The 26,563-nt window shown below is 42.0% G+C and overlaps 1 long non-coding RNA gene and 1 pseudogene across 1 annotated transcript; one reads left to right on the plus strand and one right to left on the minus strand.

Annotated features, from left to right (window-relative positions):
- Positions 1-2,412: 2,412 nt before the first annotated feature.
- LOC120108046 lies at positions 2,413-13,628 on the minus strand. Its single transcript, XR_005509569.1, has 2 exons — positions 13,568-13,628; positions 2,413-2,579 (listed from the first exon to the last, which is right to left on the minus strand). It is a non-coding gene; the product is annotated as an uncharacterized LOC120108046 (long non-coding RNA).
- A 12,521-nt stretch (positions 13,629-26,149) lies between these two features.
- Positions 26,150-26,247, plus strand: LOC120108047 (annotated as a pseudogene).
- Positions 26,248-26,563: the final 316 nt, after the last annotated feature.

The following is a 26,563-nucleotide window of genomic DNA, read 5'->3' on the forward strand; positions in this document are numbered from 1 at the left end:
CCAATCCTCCTCAGGTTTGGGAACCTGAACGCCATTAACTGTGTGAGATGGTTCGTGTGGTCCTTTGATTATAGCCCTCCACAAGGCATAATCTTGTGCTTGAACAAAAATTCTCATTCTAGTTTTCCAATAGGAATAATTTGTCCCATTGAAAAGTGGAGGTCTATTGGTAGCCTGCCCCTCAGCAGGAACATTATTGAAGGGTGTTGCCATCTTAATCTTTGGCAAAGACGGTTAGGTCTTCAAGAATACATAGAGCACCTGCTCTGATACCACTTGTTGCCCAGAGATGGTCACCCAAGAGGGGGGTGAATTGGGTGTTTTAAAATTTTTAGTCTAATTAAACAATACACACAAGTGTAGGTGCAAAAATAAACTTAAAGTGGTAAGCACAATCAATCGCAAACACAGAGGTTTATAGTGGTTCGGAGCTTCCACTGCTCCTACATCCACTCCCCAAACACCTTTGGGAATTTTTCACTATAATCGGCGATTACAGTCCGGTAGTTTTTCGAGTGAACTACCCAACTCGTTGTTTTAACCCGGGCTAACAACGAACCCTACACTCCCCCAATTTAAACTAGGCTTGGGACGCCTAACCCTTGTTCCAAGTCCCTTGACTGGAACAAGCACAATGTTCAAGAGTTTTACAAAAATTTAAAAGCTTCTATGAAAGCAAATAAATCGATAAAGAACAACAAAACCGGAAGAACCCTCTTTGCCGTTGAAAGCTTGGATGATGGTGGTTCTTCCGATGTGGATCACGTCGGCTTGAATGCGAGCTTTGATTGCCGAGTGGGAGTGAGTAGATGAGCACGAAATCAGATGAAGAAGGCTTGAATGCACTTGATTTCTCCTCTTGAAAGCACCAACTCCCTTGAGACTCTCTCTCTTTCTTCTCTCTTGAATGCTTTAGTGTTAGGTTGGTGAGAAGTCATTTTTATGCACTTAAAAACTTCTTTTTATACTTCTGCAAGCAATAGATCCGTTAGAAACAAAAATAGAGCCGTTAGGATTTCAAACAAAACCTACGAAAATGTGTTAGTCGCGTCCGAGGCATTCCGGAGACGTCTCCGCTTGAACGAGAGATGTCTCGGCTGTATAAAAAATCTTTCGACAATGTCGGAGTCGACTCGGCGCTTTCTGGGGACGACTCCGAAGAAGAACAACCCAATTTCTTATTTTTCTGTTTTTCTGAGAGAGCTGGCTCACATCCCTCGGGGGGACGTCTCGGGATTTTTGTGCTTTATGCGTGGAGACGACTCCGCAACGTCGGAGACGGCTCCGATGTTTTCTCAACGAAAAGCGGGTCCTCTGGAATCCCTGAGAGAGTCGGCTCCGCGTCCTTCGGAGACGACTCGCGCGCATCCCTTGAAATCGGCCTTTCTCCCGTCTCTGAGAGAGTCGACTCTGGAAAGCCGGGAGTCGACTCCGACCCTGCGAGACGCCTCGGCAGGTGCTGGGGACGTCTCCAGACATCCCAGCTTCTTCTCTGCGTGCCAGAGACGTCTCTGGAACAAGCCGGAGACGTCTCGGCTGCCCCTGATCTATTTTCTTCATCTCAAAAATCTTCAATAAATCCACCGAAAAATACGAGAACATGCCTTGACAATACTTAACAATATTCTTAGTTATACACCTGAAATGCTCAAGTAAATTGTCAATATAAAGGGAATTATACTCTAGTGTTTTGTATTCATCAAAATCCATTAGGGGGTCAACACTCCCAAATTTCATTTCTTGACAAATAAAGATTAAATTAACATCTAAGAATTGACTTATTCCACTAGAGCTTTTTCTATCCAATTTATATCCACAAAATCTGCATCCGAATATCTAATTAACTTTATTGATGATTGCTTAGAGTACCATAGTAATACATTTTGAGTTCCAGTTAGGTATCTTAAATTTTTTTCAACTATACTTAAATGAGATTCTTTAGGATTAGCTTGAGTATTTTGCATACATACATAAACTAAACATTATATTTGGTCTACTAGAGGTAAGACAAAGTAATGAACATATCATACCACTATAAAGTTTTAAATCAATATTCATACCTGCTCATCTAGATCAAGCTTCCGTGAAAGACTCATGAGGGTGCTAATTTCCTTGGCATTCTTCATCTCAAATTTTTTTAAGATTTTCTTGATATACTTGCTTTGGTTGATAAAGATCCCCTCCATTCACTTTATTTGGAGTTTGAGGAAAAATATTAGTTCTCCCATCAAGCTCATCTCAAACTCTCGCTATAAGCTTGGCAAAATCTTGACATCAAACTTCATCAATAGCACCAAAAATTATGTGTCACGCCCCGAACCCATCACCCGGGTCCGGTACGCGACCGGCCGCATGAGCCCTAGAGCAATGCCCTAAAGATCATGCAAGGCCTAAGATAAACAACAATTCCAATAAATCCATAATTAATGTATTCAAACTAAATCAACTAAAATGTACTGATTTATTACATAATTCCAAATGTCCATAAATAAAAGATAAGCTGCTATCTATCAAGCAGTCAGACTCCATGCTGATTTCATTTCTCGTCCCACCCGTCAGATCCTACGAATCCAGTGCCTCTGAAAAAAAATGTAAGTGTAGTATGAGCTTTTCCAGCCCAGTAAGAATCCAAACAGCCACACACAGTAAAAATCATAAAATAATCAATGCATCAAATATATGTCATTTCATCATTCAAAAAGCTCAACAAACAACAAGCGTATATATCAGTACATATACATAAATCCTTTTTTTCACATTTCGTGATTCATTCACGTAATACCCTGATTCCCAAGTCTTCAGACTTTTTACTTCTGGCGTTGGACTAACCAAGATCATGACCCAGTCCAAGACTGCACAAATCCCACGCATAAGCTCGTGGCAGCTATCCCACGCGTAAGCCCGTGGAGGCTATCCTATGCATAAGCTCGTAGAGGCTATCCCACGCATAAGCCCGTGGAGGCTATCCTACGCATAAGCTCGTAGAGGCTATTGTTGGGAACCCGCCCATGCCGCTGATATTTCAAAACAAAAATCAGATGGCAGCGGAAAGGGGGCATGTGCGGGATCAACGTTCATCGCATGAACGTTGTTTCGAGACCTTTCGTAATTAGGTAAGAATTAAAACTTTTAAAACCATTAGGAAGATCAGATCTTCACCTTGCGTGGGTAGATGATCACCGCAAATCTGAATTCATGGTTTTTGGAAGAGGGTTCGCTTGAAGTCGTTCAAACGTCCGGCCTCTACGGGTATCCACACGAAGTAGAGGACCGATCAAATCTTTCTTGTCTTCCGGGGTGCTAGCTCCCTTGCAAAGACTTCTTTTGATGGCTGATCTCCTCTCTTTCAATCAACCCTTGATTGTGCTTGAGAGGAGGAAGAAGAAGGATGAAGAAGGAAGAAGAAGGATGAAGAAGAGGAAGAAGAAGAATCCCCACGCAGCCTTCTTTTCTTCCTTGCGTTGGATGAAGGAAGGGAAGGGGAGGAGGCCGCCAACACTTGGAGAGCTTCTTCCCTTGCTTGCGGCTAAACCAAGGGAGGAGAGGGGCTGGTGGCGGCAGCAAGAGGAGGAAGAGAGCACTAACTAGGGCGCCGGCCCTAGGTCCCCTTTTATAAGCATCAAGGGCTCCTACAAGTTAGGAGCCCTTGACTACTTTCTTTCTTTGGAGCGCCGGCCCCTTCTCTCTTCTTGTCGCCCTAACCAATTGGAGAGGGGCTGATGCCCCTCTTACTTGGTTAACCTAATCCTCTTCCAAAGAGGATTAGGTGCCCTTTTCATGGTTTAGTCCTAATCTAATTAGGATTAGCCAAATTGGGTTCAATCTATGCTAGTCCTAATCCAATTAGGACTTGAATGAACCATGACTCAATTGAACTATTCAATCCTAATCCAATTAGGAGTCATGTTGATTCATTAGATTAATAATTAATTTAGACTTAAGGAATCCTAATCCAATTAAGATTTGTTTAATTCTAGTCCTAATTCAATTAGGACTCTAATTTAAATTCGGAGTCCTAATCCGATTAGGACTCTGGGAATCCTACTCCAAGTAGGAATCCAATTTTAATTAAAAACTCCTAATCTCATTAGGATTTTGGGAATCCTATTCCAAGTAGGAATCCCAGTCCTACTCTAACTAGGATTCCCAGTCCTAATCCAATTAGGACTCTAGGAATCCTACCCGAAGTAGGACTCTTGTTTTAAGTCCAATTAATTAATTCCCTTTGTTCCTTCTTTAACTTCTTATCAATCAAATTGATTACTTGTGATTCATAATCACTTTTCAACCATCGGATCGGTCAATACTTCTAGTGTGTGTGACCCCATAGGTTCTACTCTGACTGGTAGTGAGATATATTGTGATCTCTATCACTATATCATTGAAAACTCCTTTCAATGGGTTGGAACGATTCCAACTCTACTCATTAGGGTTTATCGATCATCGAGATAATCCCTGTGAGTCCCACCATCCACCAGTGACACCTAGCAGCATGTAGTGGCTACCCAGCAGATTGGAATGATGAACCTCTAGGTGCAGTTAACGTGTGATACAGTCCTACTATCGTGGATCCCTACAGGACGGAGGTCATGGACAACTCGTCAAACCCCATCGTCTGTCATATGTCAAGATTTATTCGACTTGAGTTCGATAGTGGAAAACTCTTTTTCCACTTTATATTACTGCCCTGGCCAAGGTCTTAGAACTCAGTCTAACAAATCACATAGGATCACTTCTCTTCTATCAAGGTCGATAGATTCCTTATAGGTGCATACCCTACTCCTACAGTGAACTTACTGCAGCCAATCTACACTGCATGGACCCATATGGCTAGAGACCATGTATGTGTGCTGTCAAACTACAATAACCTCACTGTGAGTAGCCGAAGCACTGCAGGTCAAAGGACCAGTCACACTACTGCAACATCAAGCAAGTCACTGACGAGTGGATAGACATCCAAGTGACTTCTTATCTTGGTCACGCTCAGTACTCTTGTTCTCTAACAAGCACCTGCACTATCACTTCAGTGTCCCTACACTGTGGACTCAAGTCTCGTCCATCCAGAAGGAAAGTGATCTGTGCACTGATCGGATCGATCACCGTCCTTGTGATGATCCATTGACCAGGAGCATTTAGAAATTAATCACCAATGATACATGGCTCAAATTCTCAACTCTTGAGAATATGTATCATCATTTTATTAATTTCTTGGACGATTCATAGACACATAAATAATATGAATGAAAAGATGCCTTTTATTTATTCAATAATAAACAGTCAAGTACAAAATTATGTCCCTAGAATCAACAATGTGTCAGCCAAATTGGCTTCTAGGGCATACATCTAACAATCTCCCACTTGCACTAAAGCCAATTGGTCATATATCTTAGGCCCATCTTCTCAAGGTGGGCTTCAGTCTTTTGCTGACTTAGCTGCTTAGTGAACGGGTCCGCCACGTTATCCGCGGAGTCTACTCTCTGCACCTTTACATATTTCTTCTCAACATAGTCGCGTATGAGATGGAAGCGCCGCTCTATATGCTTAGACTTCTGATGAGACCTTGGCTCCTTAGCAAGGGCTATGGCGCCATTATTATCGCAGTAGAGTGTTATGGCATCTGATGTCATCACATCCAACTCTGCAATGAATTTTTTGAACCAGAAGCCTTCCTTAGCAGCTTCAGAGGCGGCGATGTATTCAGCTTCCATAGTAGAATCAGCAATGATCGGTTGTTTAGAACTCTTCCAATTTACCGTACCACCATTGCACAAGAACACATATCCAGATGTTGACTTCCTGTCATCGACATCAGTCATGAAGTCTGAATCTGTGTACCCTTCTACCTTTAACTCTGATGATCCTCCAAAGACCAAGAATAAATCTTTAGTTCTTCTCAAGTACTTAAGAATATTTTTCACAGCTGTCCAGTGTTCTTCACCTGAGTTCGACTAATATCTGCTTGTGACACTCACAGCAAGGGCTATATCAGGTCGTGTACATAGCATGGCATACATGAGGCTTCCTATTGCCGATGCATAGGGAATCTTGCTCATGCGTTGAATCTCTTCAGATGTGTTGGGGCACATCTTCTTGGAGAGATGAATTCCATGCCTAAGGGGTAAAAGACCCCTCTTGGAGTTTTCCATGCTGAACCTCTTCAGCACCTCCTCTATGTACATCTTCTCTGAAAGGCCAAGCATCCTTTTAGATCTATCTCTATAGACCTTTATTCCCAAAATATAGGATGCTTCCCCAAGGTCTTTCATGGAGAATTCTTTTGACAACCAGACCTTGACCGAGGTTTGCATGGGAATATCATTCCCTATCAGTAGGATGTCGTCCACGTACAGTACGAGAAATACGACAGCGCTCCCACTAACCTTTTTGTAAACACACGGTTCTTCTTCGTTTTTGATGAAATCAAACGTTTTGATTGCGTCATCGAAACGAGTGTTCCAACTCCGAGACGCTTGCTTTAGTCCATAGATGGACCTTTGCAGCTTGCAGACCTTGTGATCTCCATCACTGGAAGTGAAACCCAAAGGCTGTTCCATATAGATATCTTCATCAAGATATTCATTCAGAAAAGCAGTTTTCACATCCATCTGCCAGATTTCATAATCATGAAATGCTGCAATGGCAAGCAATGTTCGGATGGATTTTAGCATGGCTACAGGTGAAAAGGTGTCCTGATAGTCAATGCCTTCGTGCTGACTATACCCTTTCGCCACAAGCCTTGCCTTATAGGTCTCTACCTCTCCATCCGAACCTATCTTTCTTTTGTAGATCCATTTGCATCCAATAGGTACAATACCTTCTGGTGGGTCTACTAAGGTCCAGACTTGGTTGGAATGCATGGAGTGTAACTCTGACTTCATGGCTTCCAGCCATTTCTCGGAATCGATATCAGATATCGCCTCGTTGTAGGTTTTGGGATCCTGTATGTGATCCCTATCTCCCACTAGAAACATTTCCTCGGTATCCTCTTCTAGTATACCTAAGTATCTATCGGGAGGATGGGAGACCCTACTAGATCTACGAGGTGGTCGAGGGACATCGTGTACTGGCTCTGTATGAATGGGTTCAATAGGATCCATGACTCGTTGCTTTTCAGAGACTTTCTCTTCAAGCTCAATTTTCCTCCCACTACCTCTATCAAGGATAAACTGATTTTCCAAGAAGATGGCATGACGGCTCACAAACACATTGTGATCCTCTGAGACGAAAAAATTGTATCCTAATGACTCTTTAGGATATCCTATAAAACGAGCACTTATGGTCCTAGCCTCTAGTTTGTCTGCCTGTAGTCTCTTGACGTGGGCCGGACATCCCCAAATCTTGAGATGACCAAGACTTGGTTTCTTACCATGCCATATCTCATACGGTGTGGTAGGAACGGATTTAGAGGAAACTCTATTCAATAAATAAATCGCTATGAGTAAGGCATATCCCCAAAGAAACATAGGTAAATCAGTGAAGCTCATCATGGACCTGACCATATCTAATAGGGTCCGATTCCTCCTCTCTGACACCCCGTTGAGTTGAGGTGTACCCGGAGGTGTCCATTATGAGACTATGCCGTTTTTCTTGAGATAGTCCCGGAATTCCCCACTAAGGTATTCTCCTTCTCGATCTGATCGAAGAGCCTTAAGAGGTTTTCCAGTTTGTTTTTCTACTTCATTCTTGAACTCTTTGAACTTTTCAAAAGATTCAGACTTGTGTCTCATAAGATACACATACCCATATCGTGAATAATCATCGGTAAAGGTAATGAAGTAAGAATAACGTCCCCTGGCTAGCACATCGAATGGGCCACATACATCTGTATGTACTAGGGTAAGTATTTCAGTGGTCCTCTCCCCGTGTCCTACAAAGGGCAATCTAGCCATTTTTCCTTGAAGACAAGACTCGCAAACTGGATATGACTCGGAAGTCAATGTGCCTAGAAGCCCATCTTTATCTATTTTGTTCATTCTGTCCTCTCCAATATGACCAAGCCTGAGGTGCCACAAATATCTTTGGTTTATCTCATCCCTGGATCTCTTGGATCATTTGGCACTCACTTCTTGCTCGGTAACATTCACAGATACATCCATATGTAAATGATAGAGACTGTCAATCATAAAACCACGTGCGACTATTTTATTTCTTAAATAAATAGAACAGCAGTCTTTGTCAAATGTAAAAGCATGACCTTCCTGTGCTAGACATGAAACAGAAATCAAATTTCTGCTAGCAGCAGGTACATAATAGCAATCTCTAAGTAATAAACTAAAACCAGACGGTAGTCGCAGATGGTAGGTGCCCATAGCCACAGCAGCAACTTTTGCCCCGTTGCCAACCCGAAGGGTTACCGCACCTTCCGCCAGCCTTCTACTTTTCTTTAGACCCTGCATGGTAGTGCATAGATGAGCACTAGAATCAGAATCTATAATCCAATTAGAAGTAGAAGAAACCGTTAGATTAGTTTCAATTATGAGCAAGTCTATACCTTCTGAAGGTGTGTCAGTCTTCTTGTTCTTCAGGCTCTCGAGGTATGAAGGACAGTTCCTTTTCCAGTGGCCGTCGACATTGCAGTGGAAACATTTTCCTTTGTCATTAGCCTTTTTCTTTTGAACTTCCTTCTTTGGCTTCTTGTCTTTTTTCTGCTTCTTCGCAGGCTTCTTTTTCTTCCAAGCAGACTTTCTCTTGGAACCAGAAGTCAACTCAGTAGCAAGGACATTGCCCCTTGAACCTTTCAAAGCTCCCTCAGCAGTTACCAACATGTTGATTAGTTCAGTCTTAGTGCATTCAATCTTATTCATGTGGTAGTTTACTATAAACTGACCAAATGAATCAGGAAGTGACTGTAGGATCAAATCCACTTGTAATTCCTTGTGCATGTCCATACCGAGCTTCTCAAGCTCCTCTAGGTCCTTGATCATGGTCAGACCGTGATCATGGACAGACTGCCCCTCGCGCATCTTTGTTTTGAAAAGCCTCTTGGACACTTCAAAACGAGCTGTGCGACTCTGCTCACCATACAACTCTTGCAGGTGTGCCAGTATGTCCCTAGCAGTCTTCATATTTTCATGCTGGCATTGGAGTTCATTAGACATGGATGCCATCATATAGCATTTTACTCTAATGTCATCATCCAACCACTTTTTATGCATCTCACGCTGAACATCAGTAGGACGTGTTGGTAGTATGGAGATATCTGAATCGAGTATGTAGCCTATTTTCTCACAGTCCAAAACAATTTTGAGATTTCTAAGCCAGTCTTTGTAATTGGTTCCGGTCAGTCGGTTGGTCTCAAGAATACGGGTCAAAGGGTTTGAAGCTGACATTGTATCTGCAGAGAGTAAAGATTCTAGTTAGACTTTTGTACTTGATCCTAATCTGTTCTAAGGTCTTTTAGAACAAATGTAACTCCCACTATTTTCTCGAATCCCTCACACTCTCCTGGTAGGGAAACGAAAATCCCACACGACTAGGGTTTCTAGTGGGTACTGCGGTCCCACCGATTACATGCCACCTCACCTAACAGTTATTGGTGACACATAGATGGATGAGTGTACAACTCTTGTAGAATGCTTCTCAAGCATGGTGCAGTGTAACTTGGTCTCTAAGCCATGAAGACCTCACCTAACAGTTATTGGTCCCATTTCTTAGTTAAGTCAGACCCACCGTATAACCGTAGGAATAAAGTCGTCATTGGGTCCTCACCTAATAGTTATTGGTGCCCAACCCCACCTTTACCCTACAACATCTCATGTCTATAGAGAGGTCCAGCCCCCCGATGCAACTTGACCACTGTGTCCAGCCGAGACAAATCAACATCAGAAAGGCCTTAGCAGCTCTACTACAGTGGAAGACCTATTAACTTAATATTGGTTAATCAGGTCTTAGTGTTTGCAACTTGAGCCCTTCATAAGAGGTAATCGAACAATTGGCCAGGTAAGCAGGTGGGAGGCTCTCCTTACTCAGAGAGTAAGGTCCTAATTAAGTAACCACCTTTTATGCTTTCCTAGACACCAATTAGATCAATTAATCTAATATGACTTGCTCATGTCGGTTCACTCTCGACTTGATTGAGGAGGTTTTGATTTAGGTGTCAATTGGGTTTGCTACATCACATGTAAACCTATCTACCCGACTTGCATTCACATCACATGCAAACGGCACATCACAGGCAGTTATAATCGCAGCATCAAATTAAAGCTAAACTTTAAATAGGTGATGATCATGGATTCTAGTTAGGTCGTATTACAAGCACATGCACGTCAATCGATCAACTGGTCTTCAACTCTTGAATTGGTTCCAAGCCTCCTTGATTCGATCCTTGACCAACTCTTGATCCAATCGCCATCAACTGCTTAGACCCCTGTTCATCTCATGCCTTGTCTTCAACTTGATCGTTGACGTACATCACATCACAGAAATACAACCAGATGTAAAATAAAAATAAAAATAAATTACATCCCCTTTTAGGAGGCACACAGGCCTCTCAAAATATTAAACAAGATGCATGCAAGCATCTGAAAAATTACATGACATCACAGATCACATCGCAGGTCATTACATTTGATACCAAAAGGGTTTGGATCCTATGATCATCACCATATGCAACAATTATAATTTTCAGATCTGAAAACTAACTGATTATATCATGACATAGGTTGCTGATCATGCTAATCATGATTCTAAACTTTGTAATCTCATTAACAATGCAATTAAAATCATCATCTTATCACATAAAAATCAGCATGCAAAAATCAGCACCCCTGAAAAATCTGCATGTAGAAATTTTCAGCATGCATGATCATTTAATTTTCAGATCTAATAAGCCTTTAGATAATTAATTCTTACCTTAATCTACGAAGCCTAGGCTCTGATACCACTGTTGGGAACCCGCCCATGCCACTGATATTTCAAAACAAAAATCAGATGGCAGCGGAAAGGGGGCATGTGCGGGATCAACGTTCATCGCATGAACGTTGTTTCGAGACCTTTCGTAATTAGGTAAGAATTAAAACTTTTAAAACCATTAGGAAGATCAGATCTTCACCTTGCGCGGGTAGATGATCACCGCAAATCTGAATTCGTGGTTTTTGGAAGAGGGTTCGCTTGAAGCCGTTCAAACGTCCGGCCTCTACGGGTATCCACACGAAGTAGAGGACCGATCAAATCTTTCTTGCCTTCCCGGGGTGCTAGCTCCCTTGCAAAGACTTCTTTTGATGGCTGATCTCCTCTCTTTCAATCAACCCTTGATTGTGCTTGAGAGGAGGAAGAAGAAGGATGAAGAAGAGGAAGAAGAAGAATCCCCACGCAGCCTTCTTTTCTTCCTTGCGTTGGATGAAGGAAGGGAAGGGGAGGAGGCCGCCAACACTTGGAGAGCTTCTTCCCTTGCTTGCGGCTGAACCAAGGGAGGAGAGGGGCTGGTGGCGGCAGCAAGAGGAGGAAGAGAGCACTAACTAGGGCGCCGGCCCTAGGTCCCCTTTTATAAGCATCAAGGGCTCCTACAAGTTAGGAGCCCTTGACTACTTTCTTTCTTTGGAGCGCCGGCCCCTTCTCTCTTCTTGTCGCCCTAACCAATTGCAGAGGGGCTGATGCCCCTCTTACTTGGTTAACCTAATCCTCTTCCAAAGAGGATTAGGTGCCCTTTTCATGGTTTAGTCCTAATCTAATTAGGATTAGCCAAATTGGGTTCAATCTATGCTAGTCCTAATCCAATTAGGACTTGAATGAACCATGACTCAATTGAACTCTTCAATCCTAATCCAATTAGGAGTCATGTTGATTCATTAGATTAATAATTAATTTAGACTTAAGGAATCCTAATCCAATTAGGATTTGTTTAATTCTAGTCCTAATCCAGTTAGGACTCTAATTTAAATTCGGAGTCCTAATCCGATTAGGACTCTGGGAATCCTACTCCAAGTAGGAATCCAATTTTAATTAAAAACTCTTAATCTCATTAGGATTTTGGGAATCCTATTCCAAGTAGGAATCCCAGTCCTACTCCAACTAGGATTTCCAGTCCTAATCCAATTAGGACTCTAGGAATCCTACCCGAAGTAGGACTCTTGTTTTAAGTCCAATTAATTAATTCCCTTTGTTCCTTCTTCAACTTCTTATCAATCAAATTGATTACTTGTGATTCATAATCACTTTTCAACCATCGGATCGGTCAATACTTCTAGTGTGTGTGACCCCATAGGTTCTACTCTGACTGGTAGTGAGATATATTGTGATCTCTATCACTATATCATTGAAAACTCCTTTCAATGGGTTGGAACGATTCCAACTCTACTCATTAGGGTTTATCGATCATCGAGATAATCCCTGTGAGTCCCACCATCCACCAGTGACACCTAGCAGCATGTAGTGGCTACCCAGCAGAATGGAATGATGAACCTCTAGGTGCAGTTAACGTGTGATACAGTCCTACTATCGTGGATCCTTACAGGACGGAGGTCATGGACAACTCGTCAAACCCCATCGTCTGTCATATGTCAAGATTTATTCGACTTGAGTTCGATAGTGGAAAACTCTTTTTCCACTTTATATTACTGCCCTGGCCAAGGTCTTAGAACTCAGTCTAACAAATCACATAGGATCACTTCTCTTCTATCAAGGTCGATAGATTCCTTATAGATGCATACCCTACTCCTACAGTGAACTTACTGCAGCCAATCTACACTGCATGGACCCATATGGCTAGAGACCATGTATGTGTGCTGTCAAACTACAATAACCTCACTGTGAGTAGCCGAAGCACTGCAGGTCAAAGGACTAGTCACACTACTGCAACATCAAGCAAGTCACTGACGAGTGGATAGACATCCAAGTGACTTCTTGTCTTGGTCACGCTCAGTACCCTTGTTCTCTAACAAGCACCTGCACTATCACTTCAGTGTCCCTACACTGTGGACTCAAGTCTCGTCCATCCAGAAGAAAAGTGATCTGTGCACTGATCGGATCGATCACCGTCCTTGTGATGATCCATTGATCAGGAGCATTTAGAAATTAATCACCAATGATACATGGCTCAAATTCTCAACTCTTGAGAATATGTATCATCATTTTATTAATTCTTTGGACGATTCATAGACACATAAATAATATGAATGAAAAGATGCCTTTTATTTATTCAATAATAAACAGTCAAGTACAAAATTATGTCCCTAGAATCAACAATGTGTCAGCCAAATTGGCTTCTAGGGCATACATCTAACAGCTATCCCACGCGTAAGCCAGTGGAGGCTATCCCACGCATCAGCTCATGGCAGCTATCCTACGCATAAGCTCGTAGAGGCTATCTCATGACAAGGTTAGTCCAACCCACATTACATGTCTAGTTTTACATGTTTAATCATAATTTCATCACATCACATATTTTTATAAATTCTCAAAAATATGTTATTTCTTCCCAAATGAATTTATCTTAATATTTTCATTATAAACACAATGCACGCCTCAAAGGTTTCGTATCAGCTCATAAAACAATAACAACATAATTATGAAATAAATCCAACAATAAATCAAATATATGCATAGAGTGCTCAGATGTAGGGATTCTTACAGAAATTGTAGACTGACTCAAACACGGTCCGAATCACAACCTACGCGCTGGGGTGCTGAGTCCCCTGATCAAAATCTCCTGGCACCGCCGACTCTTCCTTTACAATATCAATTATAAATCACAACTAAATTATTTAATATTTAAATATTCTAAACCATAATTTACATCTACTATGGGGTCCATCACCAGGTCCCCAAACATCTCAATCCCTCCAGATCTAGGGCAGTCGGGGTGGCCCGACTCCCACTCCGTACCACCAGCCTACGTCGTCGCCAGCCGTGGCCGCAGCCACGCCGCGACGATGATCGGTCCCGTTGAAGAGACCAAAAGAATGGATGATTCCTCTCTCTTCATGGTTGGGAATACATCTCCCCTTCCCCATTTCTTGGCCCATAGGCAGCAGCCGCCACCTGCCCAATCCTCGGCCACCACCCTCCCGACCCTCGGCCACCACTGGCCGAACCATCGCCGGCCGCCACTTTTGCAGTCGCCGGTGATGGTGGCCGGCCAAGAGAAAGGGGAAGAAGAGGAGAGGGTCCCTTTTTTTTTTTTTTCTTCTTCTTTCTTTCTTTCTTTCTTTCTTTCTTCCCTCCCCTCCATCATCAACAGATGAACCACCGAGGTGGTGGCTCAGCCTCTCTCCCCCCACACCCGACGGCAACCCAAGCTGCCTTCCCCCCGACCGCTGTCGTCACCGCCGGTGGCCAACCCACGCGGAGGGAGAGGAGGAAGGGACGGGATCACGAGGAGGAAGGCCTCGGATCCGCCATCCCCCATCTCCAATCAAAGCTCTAGAACCCTGCTCCAAATCTCCTCTATCCCGACCACCCCACCGCCATGGACCTCGGCCAATCCCGGCGGCCGGCGGTGGCGAAATCCAAAAGAAAGGGGCCGAAACAGGGGTACCCTATTTCGGATCCCTCTTCGACGGCTTCACCGGCCAAAACTCCACCAACACCACCCAAAAACCAATCAATGAAGCACAAGGACTTACCTCGGTCCGGCGGGATGCTCCGGCGGCTCTTCCGGCGAGAAATCGGTGGAGAAATCCGTGAGTAAACCCACGGATCCGAGGCCTCTTCGTGTGTTTGGTGGGGATCCTCCTCCTTGACCCGCCGGCTTGCAAAATCCGCCGCTTTCCTCCACGATCGCCCTCTTCTCCGGCGGTCAAGCTCCCCCGACGACCGGCCTCCTCCGGCGATCGCCCTCCCTAGCGCCGCTGCTGCCCTTTTTTTTTTGTGTTTCTTCTCCCACGATCGTGCCCTAGGCATGATCGTATATGGTGGATGGGCTCGGTCTTTTCAGGCCGGCCCGTCCACCCCTCTCTCTCTTTTTTTTTTTTTTTTCTGGGTATCACATACTCTCCCCCTTAAAAAAATTTCGTCCTCGAAATTAACTTACTTGAAGCCTCAAACTTTAAAAATATGCATCCGTTATATCATCCCCGAGATCTCAAGTAGTCTCCCTCTCGGAGTACCTACTCACAAGATTTTGACATACAAAAATCACAGCATCTCAAAACTTGATCCTTTCTATGTACCACACGTAGTAAGTTCTTTTGGTATCCTTCAAAAGAATTCCAAACTCCCAACCTTGGATTAAAATGCCATAATTATATCCCAAAGAAATTAATTTCTCTTGATTCTACATAGAGATCATAATTGGCTTAACATAAATAGGAGAAATCTTTAGTATCAAATGCTCTTAATATTCTATAATCATTTTTCTTTTCTTAACTTTGCCTGTGATTAAATGATCAAATAGGTATATTAACAATGTCAGGGCTAGAAGTCGAAGAACTATGTTAAATTATTCCAGGCCCAAGCTTAATCACAGAGCTATCAATACTTTAACGCTAAATTTGAGTTGCCCCAAAATTCTTCTTAGAATTATCAAAAATAGGAGAGCCCACAACTACTTCCAGTAGGCAAAGAATCAACGACATTCCCCTCTACTAGAAAACTAACTCAAGTCTTCCATAATAATACCTTTCAGATCAAGGTATTATTATTATTATTATTTTTAATCGGTTTCAAAATAACTCAAACCACTACACTTCCGCTGCGCACTCTGATCTAACTCATCAAATTCTCTAAAGTCACAAAATAATTTCTGACCAAAGTATCACTTTGCATCGAGACTAAGAAAATCCAAATTTTAAATTTTCAAGTAGAACTAGAGCAAAACCTCTAGATCTTTTTGTCCTCAATTTATATAGAGTATACTTACCATAACTAACCCCCAATCTTTTAGTCAAGTTTAAGGTCACTACGTAATCTCCACAACCTTCTTAGAATCCAAAATATCTAAGTTTAATTTAAAGGAAGGTAATTCTTGTATTCTTTTAGCAATTTAATTAGAAGATCTACATTGATTTTCCTTCCAACAGAATTTACTTCAAATTCAATGGGTTAGAAGTCATTGAGCCAATACACTATGATTAGAATTTAACTCGATCGATCTCCTGATCTTCCTTCACCAAGATTCTTAACATCCATCAGTAATGCTATATATGATAATTCATGTAAGCATCTTATGATCGAAGTCTCTACTCAATATGACATTTATTAGTGGCTTCATCAACAATGACAAGATCCCTGCTCAAATCTTAAACCTAGGCTTGAGTTTTAAATTAACACATCAAATAGTCTTCTACAATTATAAGTAAAATCCAGTAGCCCAATCCAAATATGAGAATTCAAATAATTAGAATTCTCCCATCAATATGCATACTCTATGGCCTCAAAATAATCAAATACATCCATAGGAAATAGACCTATTTGCAATATCCAACATGCCAACACCAGATATAATCCACATACATTTTCAACTTCGAAGAACGTTCCTTTCAATATTATGAAATCTCCTTAGCTTACTCCAATACTAAATCAACGTACAAATCCCACTCTAATAATTAGCAGCAAAACCAAAAGTATGATCACATCAAAACCCACATCAAATTTGAACTTTCAGATCATTTAAATAATATCTGAACATGGTATACTCGATATGCCATTGTTGACCTACACTTATCTTAGGTCAAACCTCTCTTATCATGATCAAAGACAATTTATACTTTCCTTCCGTATGCATCGAAAACCAAACCGATGCATACATTTTATCACAATGCCCAGTGATCTTACAGCTTAAGCACTGAATTTAATTGTCATGTCCAAAGTGATCATAACCTTAAGCTATGATATATTTCTATCACGATCCCTAGTGATCTTAAACATATGCTCAGATTCCAACTGGTCACATTTTCCAATAATCTTAAACCTCAAACTTTAATGCCACTAAGGCCACAGTCCCTAGTGGTCTTAAACCTTAGATTATAATATCATTCTTGTTATAATCTCAAGTGATTATAAACCAAACTCTGATAGTTTTTCTATCATAATTCTCCACTGATACTCACCTGAACATAAACCCTAGGATACCTTAACCTTAAGCTCTGATACCACTCTGTCATGCCCCGAACCCATCACCCGGGTCCGGTACGCGACCGGCCGCATGAGCCCTAGAGCAATGCCCTAAAGATCATGCAAGGCCTAAGATAAACAACAATTCCAATAAATCCATAATTAATGTATTCAAACTAAACCAACTAAAATGTACTGATTTATTACATAATTCCAAATGTCCATAAATAAAAGATAAGCTGCTATCTATCAAGCAGTCAGACTCCATGCTGATTTCATTTCTTGTCCCACCCGTCAGATCCTACGAATCCAGTGCCTCTGAAAAAAAATGTAAGTGTAGTATGAGCTTTTCCAGCCCAGTAAGAATCCCAACAGCTACACACAGTAAAAATTATAAAATAATCAATGCATCAAATATATGTCATTTCATCATTCAAAAAGCTCAACAAACAACAAGCGTATATATCAGTACATATACATAAATCCTTTTTTTCACATTTCGTGATTCATTCACGTAATACCCTGATTTCCAAGTCTTCAGACTTTTTACTTCTGGCGTTGGACTAACCAAGATCATGACCCAGTCCAAGACTGCACAAATCCCACGCATAAGCTTGTGGCAGCTATCCCACGCGTAAGCACGTGGAGGCTATCCTACGCATAAGCTCGCAGAGGCTATCCCACGCGTAAGCCCGTGGAGGCTATCCTACGCATAAGCTCGTAGAGGCTATCCCACGCGTAAGCCCGTGGAGGCTATCCCACGCATCAGCTCGTGGCAGCTATCCTACGCATAAGCTCGTAGAGGCTATCTCATGACAAGGTTAGTCCAACCCACATTACATGTCTAGTTTTACATGTTTAATCACAATTTCATCACATCACATATTTTCAGACAATTCTATTCATTTATTCTAGGTAGAAAGTCGAAAACCGTCCACCCTATAAAAATATGTTATTTCTTCCCAAATGAATTTATCTCAATATTTTCATTATAAACCCAATGCACGCCTAAAAGGTTTCGTATCAGCTCATAAAACAATAACAACATAATTATGAAATAAATCCAACAATAAATCAAATATATGCATAGAGTGCTCAGATGTAGGGATTCTTACAGAAATTGTAGACTGACTCAAACACGGTCCGAATCACAACCTACGCGCTGGGGTGCTGAGTCCCCTGATCAAAATCTCCTGGCACCGCTGACTTTTCCTCTACAACATCAATTATAAATCACAACTAAATTATTTAATATTTAAATATTCTAAACCATAATTCACATCTACTATGGGGTCCATCACCAGGTCCCCAAACATCTCAATCCCTCCAGATCTAGGGCAGTCGGGGTGGCCCGACTCCCACTCCGTACCACCAGCCTACGTCGTCGCCAGCCGTGGCCGCAGCCATGCCGCGACGATGATCGGTCCCGTTGAAGAGACCAAAAGAATGGATGATTCCTCTCTCTTCATGGTTGGGAATACATCTCCCCTTCCCCATTTCTTGGCCCAAGGGCAGCAGCCGCCACCTGCCCAATCCTCGGCCACCACCCTCCCGACCCTCGGCCACCACTGGCCGAACCATCGCCGGCCGCCACTTTTGCAGTCGCCGGTGATTGTGGCCGGCCAAGAGAAAGGGGAAGAAGAGGTCTCCTCTACTTCCTCCCATGAACCCGCAAAGGGGTCCCTTTTTCGGAAACAGGGTCTCCCCTGTTTCCCTTCTCTATTTTTTCGAATGGGAGTTCTGTTTTTTGAATGAATCCCAGCCTCTGTTTTTCTTCTCTTTTAAACCCCCCGAGAGCCTCCCTTCTCTTCCCAGCCGAGAGTGACATGCGGTGGAGATGGCCGGATGAGATGAAATCCCGGGAGAAGGGGATGGACGTGGACGGCTGGATGAGGGATCGACGCTCGGATGAGAGCTGATCGCGGAAATCCCGGGATGCTGATCATCTTCGGACGCGGAGGGACGGCTGGATCAGGCTGTGATTGCGGGTGAATCGCCACGGACGGCTGCGGGATCTGGGGAAGAGATGCGGAAGAGGCTCGCAGGATGTGCTGTGAATGCGGACGCTGGGATCACGGGATGCCGAAATCGCTGAGGAATCCAACGAGATCTGGACGTGGAGGAGTGCTTCGCGGACGGCTGGAATGCGGAGATGCTCGCGCGAAAGCTTGGTCGCCGATGCTGAAATCACGGGATGCCGACCTACACGCGGACGGATGAGGAAGCTCTCGAACGGAAGGAAGTTTGGAGCTGGGATCACGGACGCCTGCGAGATCTCGGGAGAGCTGGAACGAGGACGCTCGGTGGTAGCTTGGGAGATCTGATCCGTGGATGGCTCGCGGAAGAAGCTCCATGGATGATGGATGGCTGGACTTGTGCACCGGAGCTGGGATGCGGACGCTGAGATCACGGACGCGTGGATGGGCTCGCGGGAGAGGCGGACTCAGAAGCTTCACGGGATGCTGGGGCTCGGGAGATTCGCAAACGGATGCGGAATGGACTGGCTCGCGGATGCCGTTGATCACTCGTGGGAGGATGGGTTGCATGCTGGATGTGGCTGCACCTAGTCGGCTAATGCTCCTTCCAGTGTGCAACTGGGACTGACCCCATATGGTTGGCTGGTCACCTGTGATGATGCATATTTTTGGACCCGATGCGAAATTTAACTTTGATTTACGATCACTTGCACCCTACAAAAATGCAGCATTTTTATCATTTTTTTGTTAGCAATAATACTAATTTAAGGGATGTATAGATCGCACTTTTGTGCTCTCATCACACCCCCCAACTAGCTTATTGCTAGTCTCTAGCAATTAACAAGCAAATACTAAAATGAGAGTGCAAAAGGTGTGGTTTAACCTATGACTTTTTATTGAAGCTAACTGCATAAAATTAAGATAAGTACTCACTTTCGTAGGAATCACGATTGCACTTAGCACGTGCAACAAGCCGTTAAACCCCTAGGTTACCCTAGTGGACGAGTGTTGTCTCGTGAGGGTTTTCAGGGATGTTACCCACAAACATCATGAATTATATGACATGAGATTCTAATAAAAATATGAAATAAATCTTAAGCTAATACACATGTAATTAATTGATATATATTTTCAGGCATGGCAACTCTCAAAGCAAGGAAATATAAAAATGTAGTGTGCATCAAATCGTATGACTTTCTCAGAGTACTAATACCTCCACCACAACCGGGTACCGCCTGAGTTTTAGGTGCACTACTCAAGTCCACAAATGTTTTCTACACTTTATTAGAACCTGATCTATCAAATTTTCAGAATATCACTTGTTGTCTAAATTTGTCAAGAATGGTTCGCATATAAAGAAAGAGCTATCAATCCCAACTAAACAACCCGGGTACACAGAGGTCCAATACAATGGAGTCAAACCAGCCATTACCACATGTCACTAGGTTCAGTCCAACCAACCTTATTCATGCTTATTGTTATTTTTATTTTTAAAACACATATGACGATTACAATAGTCCAACCCCATTAGGCTCTAGTAAGATCCGTGTAGCGAGCTTTCAGCCAATGACCCCCGATCCAGTTGGCTCAAGACATTAGGTGAAAAACCCCTCGGGCTTAATTGCTCGAATCAGACTACGCCACGAGGCCAGACTTGTCATCATAAGGATTTTTTTTTTTTTTTGTTTTGCAAGAAAAGAGAAGATAGACTGAACCATATATATATATTTTTTACTATATATGTGACTGCATCGTGACTATAGGTCAACCAAGGTCGGACCATAAGGCACCTAAGTAATCTAACTGGGATATTCAACCTCTATCTTTATGTGAAAACCAAATCCTGAACCTTATGGTACGAACAAGGATACTCATACTTCTTTTACGGATAAGGCTAACAAAAATGCAGTTAACAAATGTGAACTCCTGAGGCCTTCCTATTGTCATTAAGTACACTTGTGGGGATCTAATAATAGGTCTCTGATCAGTCATAGTATGCATGTGTTCCTTGCCTTAATAGTTGTACACACTCAATATGAAAATACATGTGCATTTGCTCAGAAAAGAAAGTAATAGAATAAATCAAATGCAAAAACAAGTTTTTTTTTTTTTTTTGATCAAAATATTTCCCTCCCCCCAACTTAAACATTGCATTGTCCTCAATGTAAAAAAATGCAAGAAAACTATATATGAGAGACAATAGAGAAAATAATAGAGAGAAGAAGAATACCTTGAGCTGTTGATTTTCAGAAAAGGAGACCTACAAAATAAGAAGAAAACTAGAAATAAACGAAAAAATAATAATTCTAACTAATATACACATACCGTGGCCTTCATGTTCAGTCATAAGAAGGCTCCCCCAAGGAAAAGGAGTCCTCTTCATCTGCAAAATTTTCAAGAAAAGGTTTTAATCTGTGTCCATTAACCTTAAAAATTTTGCCATCCTGTGGATTCTCAATTTCAATTGCCCCGTGTGGAAAAACAATTTTTACAATGAAAGGACCTGTCCATCTTGATCGTAACTTTCCAGGAAACAGATGTAAGCGAGAGTCATACAAAAGAACTTTTTGTGCAGGTTCAAAAGATTTTCTTAGAATTGAGTTATCATGCCTAATTTTCATTCGTTCTTTACAAAGTCTAGCATTGTCATACGCATCCCGACGAATTTCATTCAACTCACTTAATTGTAATTTTCGAGCTAAACCAGCATCGTACAATTCAAAGTTTAATTTTCTAATGGCCCAATATGATTTATGCTCTAATTCAACAGGTAGATGACATGCTTTTCTATAGACTAGCCGATACGGAGACATACCAAGAATAGTTTTATAAGCAGTACGGTAAGCCACAATGCATCAGAAAGTTTTAAAGACCAGTCTTTGCGTGATGGATTCACCGTTTTCTCTAAAATTCGTTTAATCTCCCGATTGGCTAGCTCTACTTGGCCACTAGTCTGCGGGTGATAAGGAGTTGCAATTCTATGAGTGATACCGTACTTTCGTAATAGGATCTCAAAAGGCTTATTACAGAAATGTTTTCTCCCATCACTAATTATAACCTTGGGCATCCCAAATCGTGAAAAAATATTTTCTTTTAGAAATTTCAAAACAGGTTTGTGATCATTAGTTCTACAGGCAACAGCTTCTACCCATTTTGACACATACTCAACACCAACTAAAATATACTCATATCCAAACGACGGTGGGAATGGGCCCATGAAATCGATGCCCCACATGTCAAAAATTTCAATAGCAGTAATGAGCTGAAGAGGCATCATTTGCCTACGAGTTAGACTTCCAACACGTTGACATGGGTCACATGTCCTACAGAACTCGTGGGCATCTTTAAATAGTGTAGGCCAATAAAAACCACATTGCAACACCTTAGCTGCCGTTTTCTTAGATGCAAAGTGTCCTCCACAAGCACTGGCATGACAAAAAGAGAGTACACTTTGTATCTCATGTTCCGGAATGCATCTTCTAAAGATTTGATCATTGCAATACTTGAACAAATAAGGAGCATCATAATAATAATTTCTTACTTCACGCAAGAAATTATTCTTATCATTCGATCTCCAATGCTCCGGCATCCGGTTAGTGACAAGAAAGTTTACAATATCAGCATACCATGGCATAGTAGAAAGTGCAAACAATTGCTCTTCAGGAAACGAGTCCTTGATGGGCAACTGTGGCACCGAATCATTAAAAACTAGCCGTGATAAATGGTCAGCAACCACATTCTCTACTCCCTTTTTATCTTTGATAGTGATGTCAAATTCTTGGAGTAAAAGAATCCATCGTATTAAGCGTGGTTTAGCCTCTTTCTTATCCAGTAAATATTTTAGCGCTGCATGATCCGTAAAGATAACAATAGGAGCACCAAGGATATAAGAACGAAATTTGTCTAATGCAAATACTACTGCAAGCAATTCCTTCTCGGTGGTGGTGTAATTCATTTGAGCATCATTTAAGGTTTTGCTTGCATAGTAGATGACATATGGCTTATTAGCCTTGCGTTGTCCTAGGACAGCTCCTATCGCATAGTCGCTAACATCGCACATGATCTCAAAAGGTAATGACCAATCAGGTGGTCACACGATGGGTGCAGTGCTAAGCATAGACTTCAACTTTTCGAATGCCTCTTGACAGGTTTCAGTCCAATTGAACGGTGTATCAAGGGATAGGAGGTTACATAATGGTCGGGCTATGACACTAAAGTCCTTGATGAACCTCCTATAAAATCCGGCATGACCCAAAAATGATCTAACATCTCTAACCGTCTTGGGTGCAGGTAGCTTGGCGATTTAGTCAATCTTAGCTCTATCAACTTCCATGCCCTTCGATGAAACAATATGTCCTAGGACAATTCCCTTTGGCACCATGAAGTGGCATTTCTCCCAATTCAGTATCAGGTTCTTTTCTATACACCGAGCTAAGACAGCTTGAAAAGGGCCTTGTCGGCCACCGCTTGCTGACGGAAGTCAGTTCCGTAAGTCGACGTTCCAGCTGGTTGCGAGTAGGTTCTTTTAATGTAGTAAACAATTATCAAAAGAATCGCCAAAAATAGAAAAATCATCCATGAACACTTCCAAAAACTTCTCGTTCATGTCTTCAAAAATACCGAGCATGCATCTTTGAAATGTTGCAGGGGCATTACATAACCCGAACGGCATCCGACGGAAAGCGAATGTACCAAAAGGACAAGTGAAAGTAGTCTTCTCTTGATCTTCTGGTGAAATCTCGATTTGGTAGTATCCGGAATAGCCATCGAGAAAACAATAAAAATTATGTCCTGCAACTCTTTCCAAAACTTGGTCTAGGAAGGGTAAGGGAAAGTGATCTTTCCTAGTGACCAAATTCAATTTTCGATAGTCAACACACATGCGCCAACTCGTGGGGACACGAGTCGGGACTAACTCACCCTGCTCATTTTTGACTACCATTAGACCTGCTTTTTTGGGCACGACTTGAGTAGGACTTACCCACTTGCTATCGAAAATTGGGTAAATAATACCCACGTCAAGCAACTTGAGGACTTCTGCTTTAACCACATCTCTCATCGTAGGATTCAGCCTACGCTGCATTTGCCTTGTGGTTTTGGCATTGTCCTCCAAATATATCCGGTGCGTACAAATTAAAGGGCTAATCCCCTTCAAGTCGGCAATAGACCATCCTAAAGCTCCCTTATGATTCTTTAGAACACCAAGTAATTTTCTTTCTTGGGCATGATCCAGATTAGATGAGATGATTATAGGAAATGTGTCATCGGATCCAAGAAAGGCATACTTGAGTTCCTTCGGTAAAGGTTTCAACTCGAGCTTAGGTGTTTGTTCATGGGATGGTACTATCTTTGCTTTTCGAGGTGGCAACTGTTCAAATTCCTCTATTCTCGGTCTCCACCCATTGACCATCATGACATCCGAATTATCTAAAACAGGTGGGACCACATCATCAGTAGTACCTTCAGAACACCAATCTATCAAATCATTATCGGCCGATTCAGTAAATGTTTCTTTTAACAAATATTCTTCCGCAATGGTTTCAACCCATTCAACTTCTTTACTTTCTTCATGTTCACTGGGTTGTTTGCCTATACTAAAGACGTTCAGTTCCAAAGTCATATTGCCAAAAGAAAGCTTCATGACACCATTCCTACAATTGATCAATGCATTAGAAGTTGCAAGAAATGGGCGTCCTAAGATGACCGGAATCTGAGATGGTGAATTGGAAGCCGGATGTGTGTCCAGTACGATAAAGTCAACAGGAAAATAGAACTTGTCTACTTGGACCAACACATCTTCGATAATTCCTCTAGGGACCTTCACTGACCTGTCAGCTAATTGTAAGGTGACAGTTGTTGGCTTCAACTCACCCAAACCGAGTTGCTCATATACCGTATATGGCAACAAGTTCACACTCGCCCCTAAATCTAGCAATGCTCGCTCAATCCTAAAATTGCCAATGATGCACGAGATAGTTGGGCAACCTGGATCTTTATATTTAGGGAGAATGTTATGCTGTAAAATTGCACTCACATTTTCAGCCAGAAATGCCTTCTTCTTGACATTTAATCGACGCTTGACAGTGCACAAATCTTTCAAAAATTTTGCATATGAAGGCACTTGTTTGATTGCATCAAGAAGAGGTACATTGATTTTTACTTGCTTAAAAGCTCAAGAATTTCAGAGTTTGGTTCAAGCTTTTGCAAGGGCTTTAATCTTTGTGAAAATGGTGCAGGAAAAGGACATTCAATTTTTTCAGTAGATGTTGGTGCTTCAGTTTCTTCATTATCCTTTTCTTTTGTCTTGGGAGGGTCAGAATCAGGTATGACTTGTGTTTGTTCTGGGACTGGTCGGTCAATAATCTTTCCACTTCGTAATGTTATTATACTTTTTGCTTGCTCTTTATGCGAAGTTGAAGATGATGCATTGCTACCGCCGTAGACTTGAGGGTTAGGTTGTGGTTGAGCTGGTAGCTTACCCTTCTCTTGAGCACTTAAAGCAGTGGTCAGCGTTGTCAGTTGATTTCTTAATTCATCATTGATTTTGGCTTGACCTTGCATGAAAGATTGCAAAGTTTCTTCGAGACTGGATTTTTGAGGGGGTGCATGTGCATAATGAGGGTGCGGAGGTGGAGGAGTTGGGTTATATACTTGTTGAGGTTGGTCATTCCTCCACCTGAAATTTGGATGGTTCTTCCATCCAGGGTTGTAAGTACCCGAAAAAGGATTATTGAAAGATTTTTGATAAGTATTCATAACATTGGCCTGATCGTGCAAGACTTCCTTGAATGCGGGTATTGTGGGGCAATCAGTGATGAGATGGCCAGGCATCTCGCAAATCCTACAACACTCGCTGTTATATTCTACGGTCTTGACGGGTTCAATCCTTCTAAGTTCAATTTCCTCTACCTTCCTAGTAAGGGCTGCCATTTTAGCCTGAATATCATCCTGAGTATTAAGGTTGTAAAGGCCCCCCGTGTGGAATGCTAGTAGGCTTAGGCAAAGGTTTATTCACTCTATCCCCTGTATCCCATAATTGTGCAGTCTCTGCGAGAGAGTCTAAATAGTCCCATGCCTCATCAGGTTGCTTTTCCAAAAATAGACCATTGCACATAGTCTCTATAAATTATTTTAATTGTGGAGACAATCCCTCGTAAAAGAAACTAATGGTTCTCCATGTTTCAAACCCATGATGAGGACAAGAGAGTAGCAAATCTTTAAATCTCTCCCAGCATTCATAAAATGTTTCATGGTCTTTTTGTTGGAAATTACTAATGTGCCTTTTCAAAAAATTAGTCCTTTGTGCGGAAAAGAATTTTTTTAAAAATTCTCTTTGCATATCATGCCATGTTCCTAGCGATCTAGGTCTCAAGGAGTTTAGCCATGTTTTGGCTTTATCCTTCAAGGAAAAAGGAAACAAGGTCAATTTAAGGACATCTTCCGATACATTTGGCACTCTAAATGTGATGCTAATTTCCTCAAAATCCTTAAGATGAAGATAAGGGTTCTCGGATTCCATTCCATGATACTTTGGCAGCAATTGAATTACTCCTGGTTTGATTTCAAAGTGTCCTACATTTTCAGGAATAATCATGCAT

The sequence above is a fragment of the Phoenix dactylifera genome, unplaced genomic scaffold (genome assembly GCF_009389715.1).
Source record: "Phoenix dactylifera cultivar Barhee BC4 unplaced genomic scaffold, palm_55x_up_171113_PBpolish2nd_filt_p 001147F, whole genome shotgun sequence".
Lineage (NCBI taxonomy): Eukaryota > Viridiplantae > Streptophyta > Magnoliopsida > Arecales > Arecaceae > Phoenix > Phoenix dactylifera.